Here is a 14,988-nt window from a genome sequence, read left to right as displayed (position 1 = left end):
TATCTTACAAATATCTTTAAATTATCCGTATCGTAACTTGTTGAAATCTAGTTGAATTTGAAATCTAATTCATTTTCCGAATCGAGCCGTCAGTTAGTCACTAGCTAGCTAGCAAGTTGTACAGTCGCCATCAGATATATCGGAGCGGCCAAGGTGCTCACAAATATCGGAACACGCCTCTATTGTCAGGGCGTTAGAGCGCGTGTTCAGATATTGTGAACACCTTGGCCGCTCCGATATATCTGATGGCGACTGTACGCAGTAAGCACACGATGGTCGTACTTATCGCGCGATAACGTCAATATGTAACATACGTCACTTTTATAAAGCTTTACATCATCATGTGGAAATTTAACCATAGTATAAGGCTACATATACAGGCATATAATACGCGTTAGGATTATTTATTATATAATTAATATTCACCACAAATATAAGTGTAGGTACACAACTACACATGCTTGTAGTAGCTTTTATGTTGTCATGAGACTCATGAGTTACTGTATGTAGTATGACAATAGTTGGCAGGCTGCTAGGGCAAGCTCGATTTCTGTTTTTAGTTATGGCCCACTAGCACACAATCGCTTGTTTTAAATACATTTTCACATCACCTATTCGGAAAAGGGCTTTTTCTTCCCCTCTAGGAGGGATCAAAGTGGCACTTTTCCTCCCTACTAGGGGGGATCAAAGTGGCACTTTTCTGTTCTAGGACACTGTTTTTGTTATTTTTTGCATTCTTTTTTTAGTTTGAATAATATTTTGAAACATAATAATTTTGTCAACACTATAGTAGTTTGTGTTACAAGGGATCAAAATGATATATTTCCGTCAAGGGCCTACATTGAATCCTGAATGAAGCGATGGATTCTACAATAGAATCCCGAACGTAGTAAGGGATTCTAAAGTAGAATCCTGAGCGTAATGAGGGATTCAAGTGTTAACGCCCAAGACGAAATAATTTTGATACCGTGTGACACATACTGCTTTTCACATCAACTAAGAGGAAAATAAAAAAAATCTTAGTGTTGACACAATTATTGTTTCAAAATATTATTCAAACTAAAAAAAGAATGCAAAAAATAACAAAAACAGTGTCCTAGTACAGAAAAGTGCCACTTTGATCCCCCCTATAGTGTAAACAACGTTATTTACGGTATTTGACGTCTGTCACTCACTACAGCAACACTACGTAAAATGTTTTGCACATCGAAATCACTAAGGAAAACAACTGCACTGCGAACGTTTACGTTCTACGTCTTTTTTTTTTTAATTTTAGGGTTGGCCGAACACCATCGTTATGAATCGGTAGTCGTCTAAGTAAATCGATATGAATTTTTCATTTTTCTTTTAATAAAAATAAGGAAAAGGTGGATAATTAACTGTAAATATGGATATATTTATCGTCACTTAACAGACAACAAATTTGACACAGAAATAACATAAATAAACTTTAAAATAGATCCCCAGTTAGTTTCAATTTTGACAATGGGTGCGACCTACTCGGTCGGTGTATTAAATACACCGACCGACCGGTAGCTTGCGGGAAAACCATATAATTCTAGCTTTATTTAAATCTCAAATAAAAATTCATTATACGTCACAATTCGATACCTCAGTCTACGTGCCATCCAATCGTAATCGCTTGCTGTGACAATCGATTTGCGTTAGTTACATCTCTATATACGTCAGTCATAATGTGTCAAATACCGTAAATAAAGTTGTTTACACTATAGCAGGGAGGAAAAGTGCCACTTTGTTCCCTCCTAGCGGGGAAGAAAAAGCCTTTTTCCGAATAGGTGATGTGAACAGATTATTTTATTTTCCTCATAGTTGATGTGAAAAGCAGCATGTGTCACACGGTATCAAAATTATTTCGTCTTGGGCGTTAACACTTGAATCCCTCATTACGCTCAGGATTCTAGAATCCATCGCTTCTACGCTTCTGATGGAAATATATCATTTTGATCCCTTGTAACACAAACTACTATTTCATCCATAATCAAAACATTTTTTGCAGTAAACAGCAGCTTTTTACGCAGTTGTTTTGTGGTTGATTTACACAAAAAAAAAGGATGCGTAAGTACTATAAATAATTTATTTATCCACTAAGTAAATTACGCATCCTTAAACTAGAAAAAAATTACAAAATTATGGACAAAAATGTTCGTTTGACGATAATGCGTTACCATCGGTTCAACACGGCCATGATGTAGGTACTACACTAGCGAGCTATTTAGTGGTGGATGAGAAGGCGTGAGCGGGTCGTGTCGCGTGCGTGGCACGTGCGGTGCGCATGCTTTGATGTTTGTTTACAAGTATGTATTACAAGTTGATTTACTATCTGACAAATTCTGGGTAAAACAAATATGTATACTAAGTAGGTACAATTCATAATTAACACAAATATTTCGGCTTCCTAGTCTAGTCAGTAGTGACCCTGCTTATCAAGTTGAAGGCCATGGGTTCGAATGCCGGATAAATATTTGTCATTGTAAGTTATGGATTTATTTTATGTGAGTATTTGAATATCTGTCTTATATATATCGTCGTCTAGAACAATCAGCAAAGGGTCCTAAGTAAAATAGGTTTGCTGACTGTACAGACCTTATTGAGCTTGCTTACTAAGGATGGGTGGGAATAGGCCTATTTGTTTGTGATTGTCTCTATAGCTATATAAATAAATCCACGCGATGAAATGTGAAAGGATAATTCCTACCCGTTGAATTATAATTTTTGACAGCCCTGTATGTCTCCTCTATTTGCACCATTAAGATTGACAATTGACAGCTTGAAAATAACAGTAAGGTTAGATTCTAGATAATCTCGTGTCCATACCTCAACCCTTTTTCGCCACTTTGCCCAAGCATCGGACATGTTTAACAACAAGCTCGTGGTTTAGCGCCGCGTGCAAGTCACGTGCCAGTCACGCGTTACTCGCGCGCCACTCGCTTAATGAAGCATAACAAGTATAACAACACGCCACTAATACGATAGTGTTCAAAACGTCGTTACAATTTAAATTACATTTTAAATCTTAGGATTACTAGTGTTGCTCTTATTTAAGTTGTAAGCTGGTTGTGTATCTATTTTGATAAGCGATTTATTTAACCCCTTGTTTTGTATTGTATTGAGTTTGTTAATCTTCAAATGTGTTTACTTACTTCATGCGTAATCATTCCTAACTTTCTGTAATTTTTTAGTCTTGACAATATGTACCTATATGAGAAGTAGGTAACTGCATATTATATTTCTTATAGGTACCTGATACAAAATTATCTGCAGTCCAATCAAATAAAATAGGGCTCTCAAAAAATTGTGCTGGGGTTTGGTCAAATTTTTTTTTAAACCTAGGTAGATTATTTTTCGTATTAGTGAACCATTAATTTTTTAGTATAAATTATTATATGTAGGTACACTAATAATACTCACATTTAACTAAATTGTACTTTTCATATGAATACCCCGAAAAACAGGGCCTAACAGAACTCGTAATGACTCTTAAATCTAATTAACTGAGTATAATGTATAATAAATCGAATAATATGATATAAATGACAGTTTCTCACAACTTGGCAAGTTTAATAAGCCCTCTCGTGAAGGGAAACTATTGTAAGTAGGGGTATTAAGTGGCAAACTTATAAGTGAAAACGAATGGTGCTTTGTGTAGTTAAATGGAACACTATAGGAATGTAGGTACAATCATGAATAAATGTGAGAATATTACTGCAAGTTACATAAAGCAGTAGTGACTTTTATTACTACCTTACTATCAGTAGGTATTAAGCCTATTTACAATACCTAAACTATTATATTGGCATTAGGTTAATGAAACTTTTAGGTGCTATTTTAGGTGAATATCTGGGAGACCGAGCTTTGCTCGGAAAACATATAAAAACTCAAAAATGCGCGTTTTCCCAGAGATAAGACCTAGCAAATTTCATCGAAATCGTTAGAGCCGTTTCCGAGATATAAATATAAATAAACCCCCGTAATTTTATATGAATATAAAAAGATCCCCGAAATATAAATATAAATAAACAAGAATGGCTCGTATAAAGGTATTAATTAGATATACTAGCCTATCTATGTGGTATACTTACTTAGACATGTATGTATAGGTACGAGCAGGTGCTTTTGAAAACAGCCAAGTATTGTGTTCGATTATCAGGTTTGATTGTTAAAAAGCAAAAAGCTCTTCTCTCTCGTAAACTTAAATGGGCATAATATGTATGTACACATTTATCCAAAGAATCAAATTTTGTATTAACAAACCCCACGGAAAAGTTGGATGGATTTATCGCATATTGTATCATGCATCCCTCAAAAAAAAAAGACCATCGGACAGAATAGTCTATCTGTCATACACACACACACACACACACACACACATATACACACGTTTTTCATGCATTTACATTTTTTTTTGTTTTTTTTTTTTTTTTATATATTTCACTTATCTAACGTGTAAGCTAATAATGGTCATTGTTGTTATTTTAGTTTTATAGAAATTATATTTTTAGGTATTTATGTTTTTAAATAAATAGTTACCTTGTTATTTTGTTGTTAACCTAGGGAAGAGCGGTGCCTCCCAACACAGGCAATTATTTGCTGAACCATGGCCATGTGTATTTTAAAGAAATAAAGAATTTTGTATTTGTATATATGATCATTGTTAAGAGGGCGCTGTTATCCTCATGTTAGGGTGACAGTTCAGTTTAGTATGAAAAAAATTGTTCCAGTAAAATTCCGCAACATGGCGCGTGATCATATATTCCTGGTCAGGCTTTTTTGAAGTAATTATGTGTCAAATCAAAGTCTATTTAGTGAAAGAATTTAAAATGTTTAATGTACAAAAGCAATTTTGTGCTCACTTATCCAAAAATAAATAAACACAACCACTAGTGTATAAGGGTGCGTGTACACTGACTTTACTAAGCAAAAACTTGCTCAACTCGGAACTTCTCTAACAGTACGAGTTGGGTGAACCGGGGCAGGTATTATTGTTTTCACTAATTTATCATCCGCGAAGGGTCATATTACAATTTACAGTAAACAAGACTGGCTGATATTTTACTCACATTGAACAAAATTATACCTATCTCATACTGGTACTAGTGACACAATATACCAATTAGTAATTTTTGTCAATTTCAAGTAGTGACAGAGACAGTGACAGCGAAATCCTGTCACTACTTAAAATTATCTTTGACATTTCGCGAATCTCGTGATAGGCAAAAATATCAACAATTGTACGCGTGTAATTCACCTCTAATGAGACAACTATTGGATAGCCGGTAACATAATTGCAATGTCAATGCAAAAAAACAACAGGACTTACGAGTCCGTAAAACAATTCAAAACGGTTTTTTTTGTGTTTGTGGAAGGTATGTCAATATTGTCAATTGAATCTAATAAATATTTTTTTATTTTTTTCCAGATCCCACAATGAACAATTATAATACTAATCATCCTGCTTTATCGATCGAGTCAGAAGTGCATACTGTTGTTAGAATAGCCGCAAACGCTGTTGGACGGATTTACCCCGCTGACGGATTTGGCCACACTGACCTTATCATAAAACAAGGTGTATCTTTACTAATAAGAGCGACTGGTCCGATAAAAATTACAGCGAGTGACCTTAATCGAATGGAATTAAGCTGAATGTATTCGTATAAAGGAATAACTCTGTACGCCAGGTGATTGAGATTACGTCCCGAAATCATTTCTATTTTTATACGTTTTTATACGATTGCGCCTTTTATAGCTTGCCTGTGTCGCATATTTAAATTTTATTCGCCTTAATGTCGCCACACACGCCACTGCTTGCAATATCATACCTATACCACCAAGTCAATTTTACAATTCAACGTGCAGATATGAATCGTATTACTTTGCATTAAGGTTTAATTTACGTTTTACTGAGTGAAAATAAAATGGTCTTACGTATACAGATGTCGGCGAATAGAAACGATTTGGGAGCAATGTTTTTATTTAGAATGATGCCATTTGGTGAAGGCTTTACCTGGGGGTTTTGATTCGAACGCCATCTTTGGGCCCCAATTGATACTTTGCATGATTATGGAAACTGAGAATAATGAAATTGGGAGAGCGTATTACAATGTTTGATTTTGAAAAACAAGACAAAGATATGATGTGTTTTAAGGGTATGGCCAGTTGAATATAATATGTATTTATTTAATTAAATATTTTACTTGCAATTAAACAATAATATAGCTACGTACGTTGTCAAGAATATTGGCAAATTAACAACCACGTACAATAACAATGAGATTAGTTAAGATTAGCATGTACGTATTTTTACAGCTCCTGATTTTAAAATGTCAAACTATTTCGGACGTTTTTCGCTGTATATTAGGTGCGAGCTACGGCGCGGCGTAGCATTCGTAGCACATTTGCGCATGAATACAAAAATAATCAAGAGTCGCATTCGAATTTTGGAAATTGAATTGTGATTTGACATTGCATTTATATCGATGCGAGCGAGATGTACAGAGAGTACCTATTTTTAACTTTAAATTTCTAATTTTGATTATCTAATCAAAATTAGAAATTCAAAGTTCGAATGCACTAGGAAAAAACTCTAGGAACCTATAGGTACTACAGAAATGCACCACAGTAAAACATTAAAAGAACGGCAAAAAATCACGTTTGTTGTATGGGAACCCCACTGAAATATTTATTTTGTTTTGGTTTTAGTATTTTTTGTTATAGCGGCAACAGAAATACATCATCTGTGAAAATTTCAACTGTCTAGCTATCACGGTTCATGAGATACAGCCTGGTGACAGACAGACGGACAGCGGAGTCTTAGTAATAATAGCGTCCCGTTTTTACCCTTTGGGTATGGAACCCTAAAAAACATCATAAAAGAGAACTTGCCAGTAAAACGGTTTTCAGCTTTTGTCGAGTGCCTTGAGCAGAGCACATCAACAAACAACGGCGCGAATATAAACTTCCGTCATAAATTAAATCACAGCAAATCAATGGCGCACGTAACCCAATAAAGGTGCCACTGCACTGGCGTGAATTTTTTCCTCTAATTAAGGGGGCACCGCGTGCGCATGGCGTCGCGTAAATCATCCGCCTTATTAAAAGAATTCCACGAATCGAACCTCCTTAAGAAACCTTTAACGACTCTCAAAGAAAAAATAACCTTAACTGAACCGATACACGGTCCGGTTTAGATTGAGTATGCAATTGAAAAGTCATTGATAAGTAGGTGCAGAAAAGTAATGCTTTTTAATATCGCCGAGTGTGAATGATTTTGGTGTATTAAAACAGCTTTGGATTTATTGCTGTAAGTGAAATTACCTATGTCGTTATTTCATAATAAATATTTAACGTTTACAAGGAGCTGCCTTTTTTGTATTCGTGTTTTTCATATCTCTTATTGCTTTAGGATTTGAGGTGGGATTACCTTTAATTTTTATAGACACTGAAATACATTATTAGCTCTTAAATTAATTGTAGACATATAACACTACAACATTTTAAATTAATTAGCAGGTATAGTAACACCACCGAATATTGACTATTTGTTATTCTACTTTACTACCAAACTCTTAATTATAGTATGTATTTATCTAATTAGTGATAATGTTTAAGAATATGAAATGGTACCTAGCAAGGTATAGATTATTTATGTTCCATCGGAATCAATAGGGATCATTATTATTATAACAACATATGACGGCAATAGGTCTTATAGCCAGCGTGTACTACAGTGGGGAGGGTGGAGGGACATTATTAGCCGGAGCTGATCCGGATCGAATCACACCCGCGATTGGAACACAGCTACAGCGCGTTCGATGATTGCCAGACCGATAATTTAATAATTATCTTAGAGTTAGACCAAAAAAAGTCTGCAGCGGTTTTGATTGCCCACGCAGTGCAAGTGTTATTTATACGTCATAATTACATAGAAGTTTGACGGTTAAAATAACGCTTGCACTGCGTGGGCTATCAAAATCGCTGCAGACTTTTCTTGGTCTAACTCTTGATCAATATAAGAAATATCAAAGAGAGAAATCGTGATATAAAAATATGACGGCAATAGGTCATATAGAACGCCAGCACCGTGTACTACAGTGGGGACACCGCTGGAGGGACATTATTAGGTATCCAAAAACTGATCCAGATCGAATTCCACCCGCGATTAGAACACAGCTACAGCGCGCTCGATTGTTTTATGGCCGATCAATTAAGAATTGTCTTAGAATTAGATAAGTAAGTAAGGTCAGTGGAGGAAATCGGATACAGACTGACAAAATTACAGAATAGTCCATACTTTTAGATTTCGCACCGCGAGTATCAGCTATATCCTCTGTAGTCAACTGGTCACGTATTTAATCGAATATATGTTTGTTATTCATTTTATTTATAAATGTGTAAGTAATTTTATGTATTCTATTTATTTCAACTTTTAATACGAGAACATTCCTGGGTAATTATGGCTTATTAAATAAATTTACTTGTTCATGTTAAAAAAATGCAATTGCATATAAAATTGCAAAAACGAATTAAAAAACGTGTTTACATTTCTACTTTGATATACAGTGAAACCTGGTTAATTGGCACCTGGATAAATGGAAAACCTCAATAATTGCAACCAAAAGTCCGGTCCCGGTCCCTTGAGACCAAAAGGCCTCTATAATTGAAAGTTTGGAACCTCTATAATTGCAATTTAGATTTTAGTGCTTTTCGTAATTTTGCCTCTGTAATTGACCACATCGCAACTAAGACCTCTATAATTGACACTGTGCTAAAAAAATCCGTTATTTTTGCTTTTCTTTTTACCTCTATTATTGAAACGAGTCTTATTTATTACCTCTGTATATGAAATAATGTAGTTGTATGCATCAGAAACAATATTTTAATAGCAATGATCATTTTATTTATATCTTCATCCAGAATTCAATTTATTTATTGGGTATCTATCACAGCCTGTAGTAGGTGAAATAGTTTTGATTTAATCAAAAACAAAGTATGCTTTTTACATTGTAATTAAACTTTCTTCTACAATTCAAGGGAATTTTTAAACCCAAATGATTAATAAGAAAATAAAGTGGTAATTAATGTAGTGTAAAAGTACAAGTATAGACAGAAGCAATATATAGACCAGAAACCCAGAAGTTAAGCGTATAAATCTACTTTCAATGGTTATTTGCACCTCCATAAAAGAAATTTGTCAAAACGCAACCTCTATTAATGAAAACCTCTATAATTGACACAACGATTTTTTTAAACCTAGTTAATTGACACGACCTGCTTAAATGGAAAACCTGGTTAATTGACAAAAAATGGCCGGTCCCTTGAGATTGCAATTATCCAGGTTCCACTGTACAATAAAGTCATTTTGTTGGTATCCATTTAACTAGATGGAAGCAGATAAAAAAATTTGTTACCTGACCTGAACAGTGAATTATGGATCCTTGATATTTATGAAAAATTAAAAGTTACTAACAGTTTCGGTCCAGACTAAAAATATCATTTGGCAAAGTCGTAATAAATCCCTGCCAATTACAAACTAAACGAATCAGCCTGTAGCCGATCGGCCCCCAATTCATTCGAGCATATTTTCATAAATGCAAACATTCAGAAAGAATTTCCTTCGAAAGCTCATAAATATTTCCCACTTTTACTACTCCCACCCACGCCCTTCATTACAAAAGTCAACTTTATAATAAAGAACATAGAGCTTTGAATATATTGATTAGAAACAGTCATAAGCGCGTTTTTAAACGAGAACAGGGAGTTGGAATTAAAGATTAATCTGAATCTCCAATAAATATTGGAACGCATTCGGTTTGAAATTGGAATCGAAGAATTGGAACTTATTCCGGACCCATTTGTAGATGAGGTGTTTTTGCAGCGTGAGTTATGGCGACGCGAGGCAAAATGGTTGGGATGAAAAAACGGTCAAGAGTCATGAGAGTACTTGCACACTTACGTGATTGGGTAGCGACTTTAAAAAATCTGAGGATTGGTAGGTAACATTGGTACAAAATTACAAATAAGTAACTTTTTCGGCACTAACTAATAGGTACATTAGATACATTTTAGTTCATCGTAAAAAGAAAGGAAATCAAGCTCTTATTTATTAAATATAATCAGATTTACAGTTCTTTTTAGGTAAAAACAAATATTTACCTGCATTCCTGCCCAAACCAAAAGCCAATAAAAATCGATTTCACTTTAGTTAAGTATTAATATTAACAAGAACATTATTTTAATTAATTAATTTAATTCTCGCGGAACCCATTTCAATATTTTTTATAATAAATAAATAAAAAATATACGCAAAGTAGAAGTTAACTGATCCGTTAATAAGATTTTTTGTTAACAATTCTGATTACTAAAAGGGTGAAGGACTTATTGGATTAAGATGATTTCTTGCTCTCTTTGAGACTCTTCACTAATTTAACTTTTTTAAATTAGTAAGAAATATACAAAATTGAATTTCTGTTAGATACTTACTTGGATAATACTCGTAAATCGGCGTTATATAATTAATAACTTAGTACCTATTTTTTCTATCATTTGGAAAGCTTTTATATTAATTAGAAAAGTTTTAGCTTGGTTTTAGAATAAGATGATTACTATAGGTACTTATACCTAAAAAAAAATCGACGTCGTTGTCGTTGATCCGCACGTAGATACCTGTTAGATATGTTAGTAATTAGCGTTACAATATTCTAGATAAGAAATATTTGCGTGGTTTTAATTTAGCGTAGGTAACTGAAAAATCCCCTCACCTTCACAACACAAACTCATTCCTAACATTTTGATTTCCGAACTGTATGCTTAGTTTAAGTTAATAAATAATGTGTTTCTATAACTGAAATATGTTTGACTGTAGAAATTGACTGGCGAAATTGAACGGAATTGGACAAATGCTTGGAAAAACAACCAAATTAGAAGAAATTGCACTCCAGCTATTATCTCTTCTGACCTCGCCAGCCAATCGGTAACTGACCGCAAATAAATCTGAGTCCGCGTAACCCGTAAATCTGGTCCATTAACTGGCACTTAGCACTTGGCCAAGGGGACCTAATTCCATTTGTTCGACCGCTGTCTTGACGACGGGTAATTCGGCTTTGATTGTTTCTTGGATGTTAGTTCGGCTAGTTGTTTGAAAATTAGACCAGCAATTATTAGTTGTCTTTTCGTTTTATTTCTATTTCTAACATTTCGATGGAAGGAAGTTCTTAATAAAAGGTGTATGTAGGGTTGGTATATATACCGTAAGCATAAGGGAAACAAGTTATTTTCATTGGTAAAATATAATATTAAAGTAACTTTCATCTTTTTAGCGCGTCACGCTCGAGCTCAAAATATATATGTGCAATGTAGCTGTGTAAATATTATTTCTAAATTACAGTTGAGCAGTTTACAGTTTAGTTATTAATATATTTAATATGTCTGTGTCTCACGGAAGTTTTGTTATTTAAATTACAGTTTAGCTGTTTAGATGTAGATACAATTAGATTTGGCAGGTGTTACCGTGATCGAGCTTTTCTGTGACGAAACTCTTAAACAGTTAAAGGTTTAGATAAAATGTTTCATGCGGATTACGGGTATGTATGATATCTTAATAAGCTCCCAGAGAAAATTACATTACTTGAAAACATATTCACGTAAAAGACAGTGCTATGTGCCCGACCGAGTCATCCGTTTTTCCTTTAACTCTTCTCAGTCATTAATTTTGAAACAGCAGCTGCAATTTTCCATTTACACATTATGCCATAGATCTTATTTAGGCCGCGGTTTCCTTCCGGCTCGGGCTGAATTGTGGTGCACTTACGTCGCGCACTTGGCGACGTATGGGCCCTCTAACTAGCCGAGACAACAGACGAGCCCACATGGGGAGTTAGGAACGGTTAGAACCTCACTGTTCTAGTAACTGTACACCCGTGAAGTACCCGTACTAAAAAGAACGGAACACAATTTCAAAATGTCATTTAACAGGTAAAATTACACATTAATTGTAAAAATTACACAAAAATGTCATTTAAAAGGAAATGATTTGCATGTAGGTACATGCAAATCATTTCCTTGTTGTGTCCTCTACTGTTACTCAAAGTTAAGGTACCTACATACGAAATTTCTTTGGGTTAAAATATTGGGGGTGTGCTAATTGTACAAAATTCAAAACTAACAAATAAAAAAAAAGAAGTGTAATCCGTGACAAACTGACGTTAAACATTTCGTGTTTAGCATGCGCCCATCGCTTGAAAGTCTTCCGTAACCTTTGATTGATCGGACCCAAGTAATTAGATTGTCAATATGTTTTGTCCGCCTCTAGCCATCCTTGGCACGCTCGGCGTCAGCGTCGAAGCCGCTAATTGCAGATTTACCGCCCGCGCCGGCGCCGCGGCCGCGACGTATGTGCCGCCGCTCTGCCCCATAAGTGCTAAGTGCTGCTTTTATTAGCTTCACTAGCTAAATTGATGGAAACCGAGCTCTTGGTTTTTACTCCAGCTTTTGGACCACATTTGGAATCGCGCTTTAGACTTTGTTCAAATTAAAATTTATATTTCTCTGAGCAGAGATTGTCATTGCCAAGCTGGAAATTCTACATTTGTTTCACATGCAGTTTAGTAGTTTGTACCTACAAAAGTCATGAGTAGGTATCACACATTGTGGAAATCCTTATTTTCATTTTGGTTTTACGAAAAACACTTTTATATTCTAAAATTTGTCTTGGAATCCAATAGAAATTCTAAGATAAGTATATCATTTATTTCGTGAAAGAAAATTACATAATAATTTTGCATTGATGTCGCAACGCCGCGAGATTGAAGACTAGGTACTGCAAGACTATGGGTCGGTTGCACCAAACTGTTCGTATCGTTAAAGAGTTCGTTAAATTTTTATGTATGGAAAGTTTCATAGTAAAGCGCCGGGGCGCGCCGGCTGACGTTGATCAATCTGTCAAATGTGGTTGGTGCAACTCTTGCCCTATATCTCACTATCGCTCGTCGTATTGGCCTGATTCCGTGGAGTGCACTCTATGTCGTCGATGCGCCGTGCCTCGTTCTGCTCCTAGATGCTCTATGTTTAGAAGATACGACGAGATCGACGAGTTTTCTGTTTGTAAGAGTATCGATCGATCAATCTAAACCTTTATTTTTGAAAAAAATTTATGTTTCATTGATGACACACGGAGTCAATCATTGTGTATGTAAATATTAATGTTCGCACAGGTCGTTCATCACTTCAACTTCTTTCTTTCCGAGCGTGTACCTATTCATTCATCACCATTTGTATTTAAGTAAATAGTATACGTACGTGCTATTTTAGAGTAGAGTACAACAAAGCACTTGCTTCACCTGACCTAATCGAAGTTTAACAAACTGGCATCTGTATGGTTTCCTCCGATTAGCTACTGACCTGTTACGCTATATATTTATAGAATTACAAGATTACAGGAGTGTTCGATGTATTGGCGTTCACCGGGAACGGGAGTAGCCCGAGCAAGGGACAATAAACACGGCGCAGGTGTGCGACTATTGGAAAACTTGCGGATTAACGGACGCTGCTTACTGTTGACTAGAGAAGGCCCGGTTTTCGATTTAAGAGTTAATGGTTTTGTCGATGTTTGATTTTGCTTAATAGTCTGCAATACTTTAACGTAAGTTTAAGGCTACTGTTAAAGTAAACAAAGAAGATAAAACTAGTTACTGCATTAACGGTTGTCACTAGATATTTAAGATTTTATCTGTGTTTATAGTTCACGCAATAAATTATTTAATATGGCACTATGATAATTTTTCCGCTACTGATTTGATTATATTATCAACCCACAACGCTGTTTACAAATACCTTCAATCCCGAGTAGACTTTTTTTGGACAAAATATTGGTACAATAACATCCTACTCCTACGGTTCATTCTATCGATACTCTCCCACCTCTAGGTATTCGGTGCACCTAACATTAATTTTGTGTTGTATCGAGTGACGCTACATTATCGACCACTCGAATTAAAAGCGATAAATTGTAGCCGCAGCGAATTGAAAAAGTTCACCAAACGGCAACATTCACGTAATGCACATAGTTTATTGTTTAATTTTAACTTAAGTGACTTTTACATTTCATTAAAAAACTTTGAGTGTTAATGTTAACAACACTTTTTTTGTATTTTATGTCAATGCTTTACAATGATTCGTTTGAAACTTTTGCTTATTGTGTTCATATTTATATTATTTTATTTTTCATTTCATTAAGCACTAAGTATAGATATATAGATAAGTACATACATACCTAATAGTAGGTATTATCTCATTTATATCAAAGCATCATATATCTAAGCAAAAAGCAAATTCATATTCACTAACAGTTAACAACAGAGAGTAGGTATACCATTCATTATTTAATTAAGCCATAGGTACAATGCCACGTTCCTCATCATTTTGTAGGCAGACCTATTTAAGTAATATTTTAGCTTTGTGCGTATGAAAACTGTCACAGTACCTACTACTATTTAATGCTACGACACGTAAACTTGGACTTTCTTGTCTACTGTCAAGGTTCAAAAGTAATGTATGAATAAAAATGCATTTTATTCATATTTTTAGTTAATGGCGCCATTTATTTTTGACCTTTTGGTATAAAAATCTTTACGTTGTTTTAATTAAATCAGGTGGCAAGAGCGATACAAAAGCGACACTAGTTAGTAAAATTCTTGTGCATATTTTTACTAGGAAATAATTCTAAATTGCAGTAGAATTGATTGATCTTGCCACTGTGTGATAGACGAAAATTATACCTACTCGTATTGATAGTAACAGTAACGTAACCTACTTACTAAATAATAACTTTGCGCAGTAATCATCATAAAACTTAATTACTCTTTACTGAGTTAACTATCCGTTCTTCCTGTTAATTGTGTAAACTCCACTCTTAATGCAATTAAGGCTTATTTACACGCGCAATCCCAGTTAACCTGAGTTTAGTAGTTGCAACGG

The sequence above is a fragment of the Cydia splendana genome, chromosome 1 (genome assembly GCF_910591565.1).
Source record: "Cydia splendana chromosome 1, ilCydSple1.2, whole genome shotgun sequence".
Taxonomy (NCBI): Eukaryota; Metazoa; Arthropoda; class Insecta; order Lepidoptera; family Tortricidae; genus Cydia; species Cydia splendana.
Note: the sequence above shows the minus strand (reverse complement) of the source record.